Below are 18,417 nucleotides of genomic sequence, written 5' to 3' on the forward strand. Positions count from 1 at the left end.
TATGTGCAAAATATTTCTTTATCGTTGTTAGCAACAGTGTTAGAGAAGGCACATTTGTTTCTTCTTAGAATGTGCAAGTCTAAAAACGGATATATTTATTCCTTACATGTTGTATATTGAAATGTACAATTCAAGGTGAAAAGTATCGTCCTTCATGAGTGTCACCCGTTTACTTTGTAATATATTTCAAGTATAGAAACATAAAGTTAGGCAGTAATGTATTTTTTTTAAGGAAACGAAAGACCTAGTTAAATTTTCCTAAACACCGATAGAATTTATTTCAGCGAAGAATTCGTCTGTAAATCTCATGAGTGTTACATCGAACAGGTTACATTCATGAGAAAGGAGTAACACTCATGATAAAAGAGACCCATATAATGAGCAGATCCATAGTTATGAGAATATTGTATTACCTTTAACTCATACCTTTATCGAAGAAACATTGTTTTTTTCACGCGTATATAAATATAATAAATTCACATTTTTAAAAAAATTGAAGAGTGAGCACTGACACAAAGCTAATCTTTGCAAAAATGAAATTTGTGCGCGTTGTTTAGGAAAAACTACTCTAATTCTTAAGATATGTTATTCAAATAACTACATATTTTAGAGGAATTATAGCCAAAACTCTACAATAAATTATTTCGTGAGTCCATCTCTAATGGAGTGTTACCGTCTTTCATAAGTGTTACTAGAGCTAAAATTCATCATTTGTATTAATAAACTTTTCCTTTAATCTTTAATAATTGGTTTCAATACTGAAATTTTTTAGCTATTCACGATAATTGAAGTGAAAACATTTAATGCTGAATTTAATATGATTTTATCATGAAATTTACTCTTTACTTAGGAAACAAAGTAACACTCTTTAGAAAAACAGCTATCCAAATTCTTGAAAATTTCTTAAATAAATATTTATGTCGTTTTGACTTATTACTGAGTATTTAAGATAGTTTCATCAGGATTTATTTGATTTATTTATTTTTAGAAAAGAAATTACAGAATGCTTAATAAAGGTAACACTCATGAGAAAAAAAAAAGGTGACTTGCCAAGAAGTTTTTTGCAATTTCTAAAATCTAAGCAAATTAAGTCACAATTAATTACTTGGTTAGATTGCTATAAATTGTAAGGAATTTATCCATCGGAAAATTTTAATGTTTATAATAACAAAATTTTCAAATTGTTTCGAACCAAAATGTGTCAATGCATTTGAAAATCCCCCGTAAGCAACATTCCTTATATGTGTGGCATAGAGCTATCTTTTTTTTAAATTATTATTATTTTTTTTTTTAATTTTTATTTCAAGTAATGGATATACTCCTACTGAGGAACCACCATAAAAGTTGTCATATGAGCAATATATTGAATGAGATTTTTTTGCACTCTATGTTTAAAAAGTAAAACATTCAAATGTATCATCTTAAAAAATACAATTGCTTTTTTTTTTCTATTACACGATGCTAAATTTTTATTTAAAATAAATATTAATATTGAAATTACACTAAATTAAATTTTCAGACTTATTTCCAATTTTCAATACATGAAATACGCTTGTAGATGCGTTAAAAATACGCGCGTGTGTGTATGAACATAATCTTATTGCTTAAGGTTTAAAGAGATTCACTCTAACTTCTGGAAATCTCCCCCATCGTTGCGTTTTGAAATCTAAAATAGCTTTCAATTTGTTTTCTACATGATTTTATACTTAAATTAGAAGCAAATTTAGAATTAAATGCACGTTTAATAGCTTTTCAACTTTCGTAATAATAGTAAGCAACGAAGGTGTGTCACACACAAATTGACAAACTAATTGCACACACTTGATTCTAAGTTTCAAGACCCCCCCCCCCTTGCAACTTGTGTCTGCCATCAATTTGTTAATTTGTGCTTAACATATGTTGTTTGCTATTGCTACTTTGTTGCAAAAAGGTACGTATTCATTTCATACTGATTTATTACTTTTACTTCATTTACAATAATTTAATAAGAAAGAATTGCAGTAAAAACCTTTGCATGAGCAGGGGTAACCCGAACTTAACTTTTCGGTGGGGGAAAATTCTCAATTTGCCAAATGGAACTCCAAATTTTGCCGAATGATAAAATAAATGTATTCATTAATACGTACATCTATTTAAAAGGGACATTCGGGCGTTTTAAAATTGCAATTTCTTAATTATGTCTCGAAATTTTCGGAATCTTCAGACAGAATTTGTCGAATAAGGAAATTTTTGGGAGGTCACAGCGACCTCACGTGACTTCCCAAAAGGGCGCCCATAGCCCCCTGTGTATGGGGATCGATTAATAGACAAACAATTGACAAGCATAACAAATGACATTAAAGTTTCTAATGAAAACAATCAAGAGGAAGGAAAATATGCACTTACTTGGGGATCGCTTCTGGCTTTCATTCTGGACATGGCAACAAAACACACACAAAATATTATATTTAAAATTTCACTTTTCACAACACGTAAGAGTAATCCCCTTTGTCAGCGGTTGCACTAAAAACAGCATTTTGCATCGGTAAATACAAAACATCCGGCAAACATTCTTCCCCAGAAGTGAAGGGATTCCGAATTACGAACCACCTAATCTCGAAAGGATCTGAAATTGCGCCAGAAAGAACGAATTAGCAGACTTTGGCCATGAAAAGCCGACGACGTTCGGATTGTTTTTGATAGGTAATTGGGCTTTAGCACTGATATAAACAAAAGCAGAGGGGGAAAGAAATTGATAATTCTGCGTACAGCCCTGTGAAGAATAAACCATTTTCAGCTGTTCGGTTTGTGACATGATTACCGATACGGACGGGTTCAGTTGAAGTCAGATAAGTGAGAAATGGGAGATGGTGTATTTTTGGCAGTGGGTTTATGTGTACTGAAGGAAAAGGTCTATGTGTAGTATTTGTTTTCTTGCTGATACGAGCATTTTTTTCTTCAATTTGCTGCATATGGACAGACACATAGAGATGGGGGGGGTCAACATAAACGTTAGTTTGCATACATCGCACCCAGGCAAAGAAAGTGACTCAATTTTTTTTAAAAAAACAGCACTGAGGAGAAAACCAAGGTTTTACTCATTAGTACTTGAAGTGATTTAGTCTCAAATCATATTTTTACTGCAAAAAGGTTATGCAGTGAGGTTTACTGTTAGTTTTCGTTATATAAATTTTGTTACCTTATTAACAATGCACACTTAAAATGTTAGAAAATTGTTCTTCTAAATTTTGGAATGTTAATGATATACCACTATTGATTATATTGTTTTTACGCCACCATTCATTAAGGTAAACACATCAGTAGTGGCCCGTGCTTCAGTATAGTGGCCACTTCAAAGTTTATGTTTGAAAAAAATAGGATTCCAGGTCTCCCAATGGATTCAAAAGTGCATCAAACGTGCAGTTTGAATCTATTAAGAAACCTGAAATCCTATTTTTTTTATATATAAACCTTGAAATGGCCACTACTGAAGCACTACTAAGCACTGGCCACTACTGTTGTGTTTATCTTAGTTATTTAAGATAACTTTGAGCGAGTTTTGTGGCAAGAAAGAGCGTTAAATTTAGGTTTTAAATCAATAGTTAGTTTTCAGTCAACATAGTTCAATCAATATAAGTAGTTTAGTTTAAATCAATATAACTTTTTTCGCGAATTGTGAGTTGCGTCACTGGTGCGACATGTAATGAAGATCCTTATATGGCAATTTATCTACACTTAAGTTCTGTTTACGCACCCCCCACTTCTTCCCAGAAGGTAAATTCAGACTGTGCTAGAGCATCAGTAGAGTTTCTTATTTAAGGTCATTATATACCATTCTTCTCAGGAGCACCCTAATAGAAGGTCACGGGAGGTTACTGTGACCACTCAAAAATACTCGTTTATTTTCGTCAGACGACTCAGCTAATTTGGGAACAATTTGAAATTTTTAACTACCCGAATGTCCCTTTTCATTACATGTACTTGTATATGCAACTCGTACTTTTTCATTCGGCAATTTTTTAGTTCCATTTGGCAAATTAAAAATTTCGCCTTCCCAAAAGTTGAAGCTCTGAGCGTCCTTGGTAAATAGTAAAGTTGCTTAAGAAAAAGCAACTTCAATTTGAGCATTTGATAGTCATAATTAGAGAAAATGTTAAATATGTTTTTGAAATGTACTGCAATATCAATGTGTCCCCTCTCTTTGTGCTGTCAAGTTCTTGATTGACCTAAGAACGTTTTTTCTTTGAGCAATCACATTGCTTATTGTTCTCACTTGACTGTCCTTGGCGTTACGCTCTGATTTTATTTTCCCCCCGCCTTCCTCTGCAGCACCACCGTCGACCGGCTCCTCCCGATGCTGCTCCTCTAGCGAGAACCGTCTTCAGGGTGCGTCCATATCCTACACACACACGCACGCAAGCACACATATACACACACATACCCATACAAACACACCTGCCTACATAACACACATAGACACACCCACTCACTCATGCCTGTACACAGACACAAACACACACGCCTACAAACACATACACACTCACACACATACCCACACAAACACACACGCATACATACACGCACCTACACACACATACCTACACAAACACACACGCCTACATATACACACATAGACACACCCACACACTCATGCCTGTACACAGACACAAATACACACGCCTACACACACATACACACTCACACACATACCCACACAAACACACGCGCCTACCAGGGGCGGCATTTCAGCATTTCGTTTGGGGGGTCCAGTTTCTTGAACATGAATTTCCTCAGAACGGTATAAAATACATATTGGTTAACAAGAACTGATAATTAAATGGTTTTAATGTTAAGAATAATTAGGTTTGTAAAGAACTATTAAAATTTTTTCGACCAAAGCTTTAAATTCATTTTGTTATAAGTTATCTCACAAAATATCTCGGTACTAGTTTTTATTTTTTAGTTAAAGTTTTAATCTGCTATTTTTGGAGTCAGGAAGAACAGAAAATTTTGTAACTATTGTTAATCAATATCCAATGACTTAATTTATTGCCAGTATAGCTAAAGAGGAAAGTCTTGCTTTGCTTCATTGCGCTTCGAAGGCAATTCTCTAACCTCCTGAGACACGAAAGTCAAAATTGGTTGACGTTCAGTTCTCCTACAACTTTCTGGTTGTGTGCGTAGTTTTTTACACCGATGAAGAGGCTCCATTATTGTAGCCTTGAAATAGCTATATGCTATATTTTTGTGTAAATTTGCGCTTTATTTACGTCGGTTTTTCAATTTAATCACGAAAGTCATCTTTCAAATGACTGACCTGATTGAAACAGTCAAAAAACAATGGAAGCAAGAAAGTTATGTCAAAAAAAGCACATTTCCTTTAGATTCCTCTCTTTAAAATAACCAAGAAAGCTTTTTAAATAGGCTAAGTATTTATTTTGTGTCATTAAAAAGTATAGTCACAATTCACAAAACAATTCCTCTTCCCTCATGCTATTACTTATAAGTGTAATATTTTCTTTTTCGCTGTCTATAACCGACCTACATAATGTTGAAGTTAAGATCAATAATAAATATATCTCATTAAATACTGTCTCAATTTCTTGAGAAACTGAATTGAACAGTTTATTCAAAATATTGATTTAATATTTTGACTAAAACTTCATCTGCGTTTTGTCACCTCTTCCACATTGGCATACATTAAAAACTGTTACGAAAAGTTCTGTCACAAAGTTCCACACCTGGTTCAAGTATGCATTAATGCGAAAATTACTAAGAATTTCAATTGTCAATCCAAGAATTAAGATTAGCGAATTAAAATTTGTATAATAGAGTGTAGCATTTATCAAAAAAAAAAAAAAAAATGCTCCGCAGTATAAATAAAATAAACAAAAAATTCAGACAAAGTCATACATATTAAAATGACATCAAATTTTTTATCAATGAAAAGGTCGCTTTCCAGTAATTCTTTCAGGGGGCTTTTATAACTCTTAAAGATCATCTTGTGTCACTCAGAGATTGTCAAGTAAAGAGCCTCAAGATACATTTGAATCGCTGATTTTGAAAAGGGCGTAAGTCACCAGTTTTGACAAATCGAGATAATAATGGGAAACGGTACTGTGAACGTAAATCTACTAAATGAAATTTAAAACGGCATAAGTTTGTATGAAAAGTGATTGAGAAAAATGGAGGGGAAATTTGCGATGATTTTGAAAAGGGCGTTAGTCATTGAACTTACGCCCTTTCCAAACTCATTGGCAAATTCTAATAGATGTCGCTGGTTGTGCAAGGTGATATTTTTTGTTTCTCTTGTATTATAGTGTTTTATGAACTGTATAGTGAGTAATCTTCCGTCACTATTTCGCGATATTGCATCATTATTTTACCAATATTACGTCGATATTATCTACGTTGTTTTGGTTTAAGATTTTTTTTTAAACATTAATGATGGACAAAGTGAATGAAAAAGAAAAAAAAAAAACATAAAAAAAGAAGTCGGAAACATGCTTTGATTCATTTTTTCCAGAGAAATGTGACGGTGTCCTTGCTAATCCTCTATGTAATCAAAGACAATAAAAGACGTCTATTTTCAATCCCTCATTGATCACCCCATGAAGTTAAAAAACATCGTCCCAGAAAAGAGAACCACGAGTGAGGCAGTCCACTTTCAGCTATCATGTCATGCAGAGCTCCTAAAAAGTATGTGTTTGTCAAAAGGTTTTTCTCAGTCTTCACAGCGTCTCCGAAAGAAGCTAAGGCGTTTACAGGGATTGTTAAGAGGAGGAGACACTCCAAAAGAACTACGCGCTCAAGCTCCTCGACCAAATTTTTAAGATTTTCGCCATTGAAATCCACCGAATGTTGGAGTATATTAAATCATTTTCCACAAAAACGTACCACTATTCCAGCAGAGAAAACATCTAAGTCCCTGACGAATATCATGCATTGATTCTGGTTACCAGAAAGGATCCCTTCACTGTCAAAGTGCTACGCCCCAAAGAAGTCAAAGATTTCAGTCAATGGTGGCCAGAGTTTTATAAGAAATCCTGCGTCCCTTTGAAAAAGACCCGTCCGGGCCAGAAGAAAGATTATCACGATTTATTCTTCGGGGGTCAGTTCCAACAAGATGTACGAGTTTGATTCTTCAACACCTAGGATTTTTAATGCTTTTGACCGGATTGACGATCTTAACTACAACAGTTACAAACTCTTGAAAGTCAAGAACATCCCCGATCTACCAACTACGCCAGCATACACTCACTGATCAGGTGCCCATCAATGAAAAGAAGTTGACTAACATTAGAAAGCTCCTCTTTCACATTCCCGAATAACACCATGGATTCTACAAAATAATCCTATCTTGGAAAAATACGGCTTCTAACAACGCCAACCAATTTGTAACATTTATACAATTAAAAAATATCTTAAAAATAAATGCAAATAAAATATTTTTTTACTGCCAAAAACCGATTGATTTTGAAAAGGGCGTAAGTCATCTAATTTGTAAATTCGGTATTTGATCCAAATTAAATCGGAAATTAACCAAAACTTCACTGAACATATGTAAAAGCAATGCCTTTGGAACGACTGCTATAGATTTATAATAACTAATTTGTAACTTGAGATAAACGGTTTTATCAAGTTTTCTCAAAATCAATTACTGGTGACTTACGCCCTTTTCAAAATCAGCGATTCATTTGTTGATGTGAAAGTATTTTTTGATTAGATGTTTTTCAAAAATAGCATATCTTTACAAAAAGTTTCCATGAAAGCATATGATACACCGAGTAGCTAAAATGTGTTTCTAGTACATGGCGTCAATGAACACTTATGATCTGAACATTAAGTTATACTATGAGCATAAAAATTTATGTAAAATGACATGGAATTTACGCGTAAAAATTGCACAGTCTCTACACTGTACGAGTATCTCATACAAGATGCACCATCATAACATAGATTACTCAATTTTGAAATATTTAACCCATATGAAGAGATTACTTCTTTGGTTAAGGCAAACACTTATCCTCCATCAGTTTTTTCTGTTCTGAAAATTCAGGCAAATGATTTTCTAAGTTATCTAAATTGAATTTTACCATTTTATATGATTCTTAGTGAAAAATGTGGGGGTGCAACCGCCCTCTTTCGCACCCCCTATTTGCCGCCCCTGGCGCCTACATATACACACTCGTGATTGCGAAAAACATAATTTGAATTCAAAATGTGAAAATTCAATTTTTTTTTTTTTTTTTTTTAACTTTTTGACACCATTTCAGTGGGAATAACCATTAAATTTCGAAAGTTATAAATTTAACTAAAGAGCTCATTACAATAAGAACAATATTAAAATCTCGCTCCCACCCGAAAAAAAGAAGAACTTGATGAAAGTACGATTAACAAAGTTATTTTTTAATAAAACCGAGCGCTTCAAAGAGCACCCCTTCAATGATTCCAAAATAACATGTACCGAGTTTCACAGCTATAAACGCTAAGGGATGTCTTTAGCATGGCCAAGCGGCCGTTTCGTACGTTTGAAAAGTCATTTTCAAATTTGCGGTCTCCAGTAATATTTTGCGCTTCAGCTCCTGGATTACATTGATTTTAGCTAAGGATTTCGCTGAAATATAAACCTTTGAGTCTGCTGTTCGAATTAATTCAGAAAATTGGAACAAGTTTAGTCTGATGCAGAAAAAAAAATTCTTTCGAATGACAAATAATGTTTTGGGGTGTGGGAAATCTTTCATCTCTTTAATAAGTAATTTATGTGAAGCTTTAGCTTAAAAAATTATTTACAAGAATCTAATTCAAAATTAAAAAAAAAAAAAAAAAAACCGCTCGGAGGTGCAAAATTTGAGTATTCCAAGTAGTTTTGTGTCAAACTTCAAGGTTATAGGTGCTATGAGGTCTTCTGCATGCTGGATAGCCACAAGACATCATTTCACATCCTTTTTTAAAGACTATTTCTTAAGTTACATTCTTAGTGATAATGGCAGCATACCAGCTAACTACTTCTGCTTTTTATTTGTTGGCAAAAATAATCCTCATATAAATAATAGCCGATGATCGAGTAACGTGCGTGTTTAAACAATGAAACTCGCGCCGCGGCATGATAATTTGATATAATATGTTTTGGTAATATTTAACATGCAAGGAAAGGCTTTATCGTGACAAGGCTGCACTCAATCCTGTAACTTTAATTTTTTCTGGTAAGACTGTCATTTCAGGGAACGAAGAAACGAAAAAATGGTCAACAATGAACACTACCTAATCCTCTGGAGTTAGGGTTACAATTTCAAAGAACTATGAAAATATCACCAAACAGGCAATGGCTTCGTTCAAATGTAGAAGCAATTTTCACCCGTTATACCTTGGCGGGCGACTTTCTAGTAAAAAATAATAGTGATTTTGTAATAATAATGGGGTTGTTTCCTTCAGTCAAAAGTACTATACTTTTAGTCACTGAAGTTGATAGAATGAGCCAAAAAAAAAAAAAAAAAAAACATGGACCCAGAAAATACAGTCGACTCCCGCTACAACGCGATCCGACTTACGCGAAATGGCTATAACGCGATTTTTTCCCCAGTAAAGAATTTTATTCCTAACGCGAATTCTTCACCCGCAACACGAAAAATTCCCGAGGGGAATCGCGGTTTTTTCGTGATTGGACCTTCATCCTTTTGGCATCACTGAGAGCGGAAGTTCCTACATCTTACACCGTACTAGTCTGAACATCGCTTATACAAATAACTCTATACGCCACATTTTACATTTATTTTTTTCATTCTATATGGGAAAGTTAAGGAAATATAATGACACCTAAAAGCGCTGTTTCGTTTAAAGTTTGTGAAGATAGAAGGAAAAAGACAAAATTTCAACAACTATAATGCATTTGTTTTTCTTACTACATAATATACGTACCGTAGTGGTTTATTTTACGTCTTCCATTCCCATTGATCATTGATTTCGTGCATCGTAGCAGTTTTTTATGTTAACTAAAACTTTTTAAAAAAAATACAATAAATAAAAATTCAATTTTTTATTTAAGAAACAGTAATGTATAGTTAAGAAATGGGTTTTAACAGTTTGAGGTGGTGTTCACAAGTGTCTTTAATCGTATAGGTATGTTTATAAACGTTTTGAAACGTACCCTTTTCCACAACGCGAAATTTCAACTTACGCGAAGGGTCTTAGAACGCATCCCTCACGTAAGTCGGGACTCGACTGTACTTTCATTTTCCCAACATTTAATTTTTAATTTTTTAAATGTCCGATTCTTCAAACAAGGAGTGGTCTTTAGGACGTCCCGAGTGATGTACTTTTGTGTGCATTAAACTGGCCCGTTGAATGTTTACGCTTGTTGTCTACCGCGTTTCCAGGTTATGATACTTCAGAAACGGAAAAATGCTTTTAAAATTTAAACAACCCCATTGTAAATTTACGAAATTAATCTTATAAAAGTTAATTTTGATATTAAATTAATCATACTAATTTCAAGACAGTTCTTAAGCAAGCATATATTTGAGAATTTCGGATACTTCAGTTTTTTCAAATAATACAGCTTTTCGAAGTTTTATTTGATTCAAACTAACTCATCAGTTCAAAAGCGTTTTCAAAAGTTTTTGTTTTTACTGTATGCTTGTTCAAAATTGTGTCCAAATTCAAGCATACAAACTTGCAATAATTAGAGCAGATTAAGAGTAAATAAAAGCTACTCTTTTTTTAAGCGCAATACATTTATATTAAAACGAAAGTTTCAGTAGCAATTTCTTTCTTTAATGGAATGCTTTGAAGCTTTTTTTTAATACAAAAAAAAAGAAAAAATTATTTGAATTTTGACCTTTTGAATTCAAATTATGTTTTTCGCAATCACGAATGTGTGTGTGTATGTAGGCATATGTGTTTATGTGTGTGTGGGGCGTATGTGTGTTTGTGTGTAGGAGGTATGTGTCTGTGTGCAGGTATGAGTGTATGGGTGGTTGGGTGGTTGTGTGTGGTGGGGAATGTGTGTGTGTGGTGGGGAATGTGTATGTGTGTAGGCATATGTGTTTGTGTCTGTGTGCATGCATGAATATGTGGGTAGTTGTGTGTAGGTGTAGGTGTCTGTATGTATGCGTGTGTGTATGTGTTTGTGTGTGTATGTGTAGGTGTCTGTATATATGCATGTGTGTAAGTGTTTGTGTGTGTGTGTATGTGTAGGTGTCTGTATATATGCATGTGTGTATGTATGCGCGTGTGTGTAGGATATGAACGCAACCTGGAGACGGTTTTCGCTAGAGGAGCAGCATCGAGAGGAGCCGGTCGAAGGTGATGCTGCAGAGGGTGCTGGCGGGAAAATAAAATGATAGCACATCAAAACAGTCAAATAAAAGCAATAAGCAATCGTGATTGCTCAAAAAAAAAATCACCATTATTATGTGTTGTATTGCACAGAAGTTTACAATGACTGTAACCAAAATAGAATTCAAAGTGCAGATACTGGTAAAAACTCCGTGCTCCTTATCATGCTTGGAATACTTATTTATCAGTTGGAATTCGGAATTAATCGAAAACAGATTATAAAATTTTGCAATTGGTTCTATATTATGTAAACATCTGTAAGAGAAGAAAACAATTTATTGAACAAATTAAAGTTTTGATTATGCATTCCGCCCCCCACGCCCCCTCTCTTTACATATTATAAGTTCATTGGTACCGTAAAGTGGGGCTACTTAACTTGAGCCTCCAGGGGCTACTTGAACCCATGAGAAGAAAGTGTTTAAAACCCGTCCTGGTCCTATATAACTCAATGTATAGACTTAAAACACTTTCTCCATGACAGGTAGCAGCCATTGAGAAGAGCAGGCCCGTGTTCAGGATTTCATAAAGGGAGGGGTTTTTGCAGGCCTGTCATTTCAAAATACTTTTTGGGGGGGGGGGGGGGGGGCAAAGCATTTTCTCGATACATTTTATCCGGAAAAACAACAAAATTTGTACAAAAATGCTTAAATTCATCATGTTTGCAGGGATGTGCCAGCTGCGCGAAACTGCTCCAAAAGACAGCTAAATGAACTTTTCTGCTCTAAAATCGGACAAACTTGAGCTAAAAGTGCGATTTTGCATTTAATGTTGCAATTCCTTCAGCATATTTGGAAGCTTTTGCAAATTATAATCACGTTTATGCATTTGGAGCTTGTTTTTAGGATTTTTTTTTATATAGTCCCGATTTTTTGCATATTTCAAAATCCGTTTGCGTCCGCTTTTGAAAAATTCGATCGTTTTAATTTATTATGTGATTCGGTTCTTTTGAGTTGAAAAGTTTTGCATTGACCATTATTTTCAACCATTCTTATCTTTTGTTTTCAGAAGAAGAGGACTTTTAAGTTCGTCTTCTTGCCACGCCCACTCAAAAATGTCAATCCAGTTGCATCCAAATTGATCTAAGCAAATGCCATCTGTAAAAATTAATATTGTTCACCAGTTTTTAATCTTGGGTTTCTTAAGATTTTAACACAGATCCCTAATTTTGGTTGGAGACACATAAGATAGCAAAAATCGGGGAATTTTAATGCTCTGACGATGACTATCCAGACATTTAAAGTTTCTGAGATTCAAGCATTATTTTCCATATTCTGAGCCTGCCTCAAAATTTTTAATTAATAATTTTTTCATATTTTTTTTTCACACGTATTTTAAAATTCCTTTTTTATGACATCATTTCTCAAAAGCATTTTTTTTCATTGTAATTTCATTATTAATTTTATGATTAAATATCAAACAGTTAAAAATAAAAGGTTTTAATGGTTGCCTTTGCTTGATCTTCAGGTTTGTTAATCAAGTAGCTCAGTAACATATATGCCTATGTAACATTGTAACATATATGCCTATGTGTATAAGGTCAAATGTTAGTAAATAGCTTACAGATACCAAAACAGATTAGTTATAATAGCTCTTTAAAATTCACTTGTAACTTGTTGAGGTCAAGTTTTTAATTTAACTATTCTTTTTTGCTTTTTAATTTTTTTTAAAAAGCCTTTTTGAATATGTCTTTGAGTTTTATGTATATATATCTTATGTCGTTTACATGTATATATGAACTACATAAAAGCAAACAAAATTTAAAAATAGATATCGAAGCACCAAAACTTAAATGTGAACAAAAGCAGTGGTGTATTAAGCAAAGTAAATATGTGAAAAAAATTTAAATCAGTGTAAGAAAAAAGTTGAGCAGGACATGACTTGTTTTTTGTGAAAAATATTAGACAAAAAAAAAGTAATATAATAATAAATATATAAATAATATAAATAAAATAAATATATAAATAATATAAATAAAATAAATATATAAATAATATAAATAAAATAAATATATAAATAAATAAATAAATAAATAACAAAATAAAAAAGTGAATAAATGTAATTAGGAGAGCTTCAATTAGTAGTTGGGTTGGAGTTATGGTTTTTTGCATCTCAATCTCCTTTTTTATTATTCTAAAGTAATCCTGTACTACTAATTTATTGCATTTCTACGACAAGGTTACCTCAGCTTTAGATGACAAAAAATGTGTGGATGTTGTTTATATAGATTTTCAAAAAGCTTTTGACAAGGTACCGCATGTTGCTCTTCTCAGCAAGTTAGCTGACAAAGGAATAGGAGGAAAAACTTTACTTTGGGTTAGAAATTGGCTTACTGGTAGAAAGCAAAGAGTAGTTGTGAGAGGAAATCATTCTAATTGGAGTGATGTTTTAAGTGGGGTTCCTCAGGGATCAGTGTTAGGGCCTCTTCTGTTTATTATATTTATGAATGACATCAATGAAAATATTTCTGGAAGCATGAATTGTTTTGCTGACGGTGTTAAAGTTATGGGGATTGTCGAAAATGAAGAACAAGTAAAACAGCTGCAAGAGGATTTAGATCATATTACTAAGTGGGCAGATAAATGGGGTATGGCAGTTAATGTAGGGAAATGTCAAGGGCTACACTTAGGTCATGGAAATATAAGCATATGAGATATCGTTTACAGGGTTCAGTCATAAATCAGGCAGAAAATGTTAGGGATCTGGGCGTCTTTATAAATCGGGACTTCAAGTTTAGTCAACAGTACAGTATTGCTAGCAACAAAGCCAACAAAATGCTTGGGTTCATCAATAGATCTATTTCAAACAAATCTAAGAAAGTTCTTCTGCCTTTATATAGGAGTTTAGTAAAACCTCATTTGGAGTATGCTGTTCAGTTTTGGTCGCCTTATCTGAAGAAAGATATTTTTGTATTGGAAAGGGTTCAAAGAAGGGTAACTAAATTAGTAAGGGGACTCTCAGATTTAGATTATGATACCAGACTTAATAGGCTTAACATGTATAGCCTGGAGCAAAGGAGAGTCAGAGGGGACATGATTCAGTTATTTAAATTTATCAAAATGAAAGATGTAAATGGATTAAATTTTTGCGGGGAAAGCAGGACAAGGGGTCATTGTTTTAAGCTATTTAAATCTCAGGCTAACTTGGAAATCAGGAAAAACTACTACTTTAGCAGGGTCGTGGGCACTTGGAATAGCTTACCGGAAGAGGCGGTAATGAGCAAGGGAGTGGATAGCTTTAAGAGACCCATTGATCTTCATTGGGGACTAATTAATTGACGAGGACCAGCCTAGCTGGGCCCAGAGCCTGTTGCTGGTTGTCACATTTGTATTTGTATTTGTATTTATCATGTGACACATGTTTCGGTGCGTGAAATATATATAGTTGCTCCAAATTGATGCAAAATTTAACTTTTTGCTGCTGCAAGCTGCTCCAAATTTGCAATTTTACTGCTCCAGGCTGCTCCAAATTCACTGTTTTACTGCTCCAAACTCACCATTTTCCTGCTCCCAAGATTGCTCCAAAAGTGAGTTTTGGACGGCACATCCCTGTGTTTGTAAAATCCAGGGACAGGGGTAGCAATTGACCCCTCTAATCTCCCAAATGACGGCCTGCTTTTGGATTCAATTATTTTCATTCTTACCTGCATTGTCAGGAAAACACGACAGTGTACAAATAATTCGTCACTGTTTAATGGTCACATTGAGAGGCTTAGCGGTTCAGAGGGGAGGGGGGATGGTTCAAATTTGCAGAGGATTAGGTTTTAAGTAATATACTACCTATTCTATTAATGTATTTTACACACAGCAGAACCTCGTTTATCCAGCCCCCGTTTATCCGAATCAAATTTGTAGAAAAAAATATATTTACGTAAATAATCATTTAAATTTATGATTTCAAGAACGGAAGTTTAAATATGCAAAACACTCGGTTTTATTTTTATTAGGGTAACTACTCTTGCATAGGATGTACAATAAAGTATAGTATTAATTCAGCAAACAATATGATATACTTTGGATGTCAGCCCGACACTTATAGCAGCTAAATTATAACTGATGAAGTAATTGAAAAAAAACTGTATGATATAGTTTTGTTAGAAATCATTGTTTTTTGGTGTAAGAAAAGATAAGTCTGCGTATTTAAGAATATTTTTGATTATTATCAGGATTTTCGTTTATTAGGATTGCCTTTGGTCCCATATTAGTGCGGATAAATGAGGTTGTTTTGTATATGTAAGGATCGTTATGAATCCCACCTCCAAAAAGGAAATTTCTGGTTGCGCAAGAAAACCACAGTATTTATCCATTTTACTGCTTGTTTAGATTCAAACCTATTATCTGTTTGCTGAGCGATATATTGCAACAAGTACTTTCATATTCTTTTATGACATATGTTTTCAGGTTTTAATATTCTAAGATAATGCTTAGCAAACTAAATAGGAAGAGTTTCGATGCAGATGTATATTACATTAACAAACGCAATTACTATGCATCTACAGAGCGGCAACACTCATCGCTTTTTGTGAAACACTCCAGATCAAAACCCCTTTTGAGAAGCAATATTAAACAAAGTATTAACAGCCCATTCAACCGTTCCTTCATCTCTGTTTTTCCAAAATATGATTTTAGTTGATTAAGAGAAGACAGTCGTAAGTTGCTGGGCAACTTCAAAGAGAATGCTTTTTAAAAAACGTCCTGTACACAAACTTCAACATTAAAGCTAATTTTAAGTCAAATATGCACAATTCTTCATTTATTTATTATTTTTTCCCCAATGGGAGGAATTTAACCCCTAAAACCCTCCCCTTGGACACGGCTCTGGAGAAGAGATAAAATGGAGAGAGTGAAGACCTTCTTTCATGAAACTCACACCCCAAGTCACGTGATATAATTTAAAGCAAAGCATGGGAAAAAATCAGGTTTCTTTCTCTTGCTTCACTCAAAACGTGCCAACCATTCGTCGTTGTTGAGTCGCGTGACTTGAGGTCCTTGGGTCAGCTTTTGCTAAGCCAATGATTGGATTTGCTCCCTCCATTTTGATTCCTGCTCTAAAGTAGCAGCCTGTTGCAGGCCATGACCGTCTCTTGAAGACCGTCCCACCTAGCCCTATCCCGTGCAATGGCTCTCCATCGGTTCACTCCTACTATACTTTTAAGTCCTTTTCTACCCCATCCAGCCACCTGACAGGGGGTCTCCCTCTTCGGCGTTTTCCTTCAATGTTAGAGAAGGGGACTCTTTTTGTGGGGAACGCATCTGCATATCGAAATATGTGGTCCAGCCACATAATGCGAGACGCCTTTAAGATAGGTTCACCATACTTTTTGTAGATTTCATGGTTATAAGCCAATTATAACCATAGGGGCCATAAACAAGCTCCAACAGTTATCTTGTTTCATTGGTCCAAAAATCTTTCTTAAAATTTTTTTCTCAAAAATTAATAAAAGCTCTTCTTCTACTCTGTTGAGAGCCCAACATTCACTCCCATACAGGACCATGAGTCTTATCAATGTTTTATATAGAATTATTTTAGTTTTATAGGCTGATGTAACCGCCGCCCCCCTACTATACGAAATACTATACTATAGCTCGAACATTTTGATTTTTTCCTGAAGGGGGGGGGAGCAATGCAAATTTTGCGAAAAACAACAAAAACCACGCTTTTTTGTTTGTAAAAACTTTCATTTTTCAAAGCCGGGAGGGGGCAATTGACCACCCTTGACGTTCTAAAATAACGAGTCTACCCTCCCCCCCCCCCCTTATATGTTAATTTTGTTATAGTAGAATAGGAAACTGATTAAGATGACTGAAGCAAGTCATTGAGTAAAAATCTTGATAATTTTATGCACAAAATTCAACATTGCTACATTAAACTTAATTTTGAACATATTGTAATTAGAACATAAGAAATTCGAGAAGTTGAGAAATAGAATTTTTTTGGATGTAATCTTGGATCTAGAGGAGTCTGGTGTGCACCTGCACATCAGTCACTTTCTCAACATGTGAGAGCTGGCACTGTTATTTAATATTCACATGTGACCGAAAATTTGAGTAAATTACTTTTTCGTTTTACGTTTTATTTTGTCTTTCATACACTCTCGCTTCCCTTGAAACTTTTCTATGCCCAACTAGGGAGGCACCCCCCCCCCCCAGCCCCCAGGTAGGGAGCCGCTGCGTTAGAGCGTTGAAAGGAACTAATAATTCCAATATAAGGCCCAAAATTAAGTTTCATATATTTCTAAAAATAATCTGTTAGAGTTTAGCTTTTTTTTATTTTTAACTATTGTTTCTGAAGTAAAAGTAGGGAAATGTGGGGCAAAATGAAATGGCGGGGCAATGTTAAATGATACTCAACTTTCAACGCCACCTATCTGGTGATATTTTAACTATGTAGTAAGATATGTAGTCTATTCCAGTCAAAAAAAAAAAAAAAAAACACCGTCAAAGATTAAAGCATATGATACTACAGGCAATTTTCAAAAATTGTAACTCATATTATAATATGTTGTTATAAGTTTAAAATTATTTTTGCTATCATTAAATGATAAAGTTCTTGTTATTAACATATTAAATATTGATTTAGACCTTCTAATATTCGGTGCAGTATTTATTTAGTTTACATTAAGTTTATTTGTAAAAGTATTTAGTACAGTAGACCCTTGTTTTACGCGGGGGTTACGTTCTTACGTTCCACGGAAATGCCGCGTAAATCGAAACCGCGTAAATTGAGACCTAATACTAGTGTTGAAATAGGGGTTTGGTTCCGTAGATAACAAAATACTTCCTTCTAGCGATGACTAATTGTATAATAAGTTTAATGTGTACTTATATCGACTTTTATGCACAACATGCATAAAGAAAACATAAATTAATTTCGTGTCCCGTTCATAAAGAGGAGCTGGCTATGATAGTCTTTGGCAATTATTAAGAAGTTTTCTCTGTAATTCTTTGTAGAGCATTAATCACTTGCGTCATTTCCATGATAGAATCTTCCTTCACTAACAAATCAGAAATATCATTTCTATTGTTTAGGAATGGCTCAAAATTTTCAATGTGAACTTTTTTGGTTGAACGTCAGCGACGTCGATATCCTCGTTGGTTTTAGCCT

Source organism: Uloborus diversus, chromosome 8 (genome assembly GCF_026930045.1).
Source record: "Uloborus diversus isolate 005 chromosome 8, Udiv.v.3.1, whole genome shotgun sequence".
In the NCBI taxonomy this organism is placed as follows: domain Eukaryota; kingdom Metazoa; phylum Arthropoda; class Arachnida; order Araneae; family Uloboridae; genus Uloborus; species Uloborus diversus.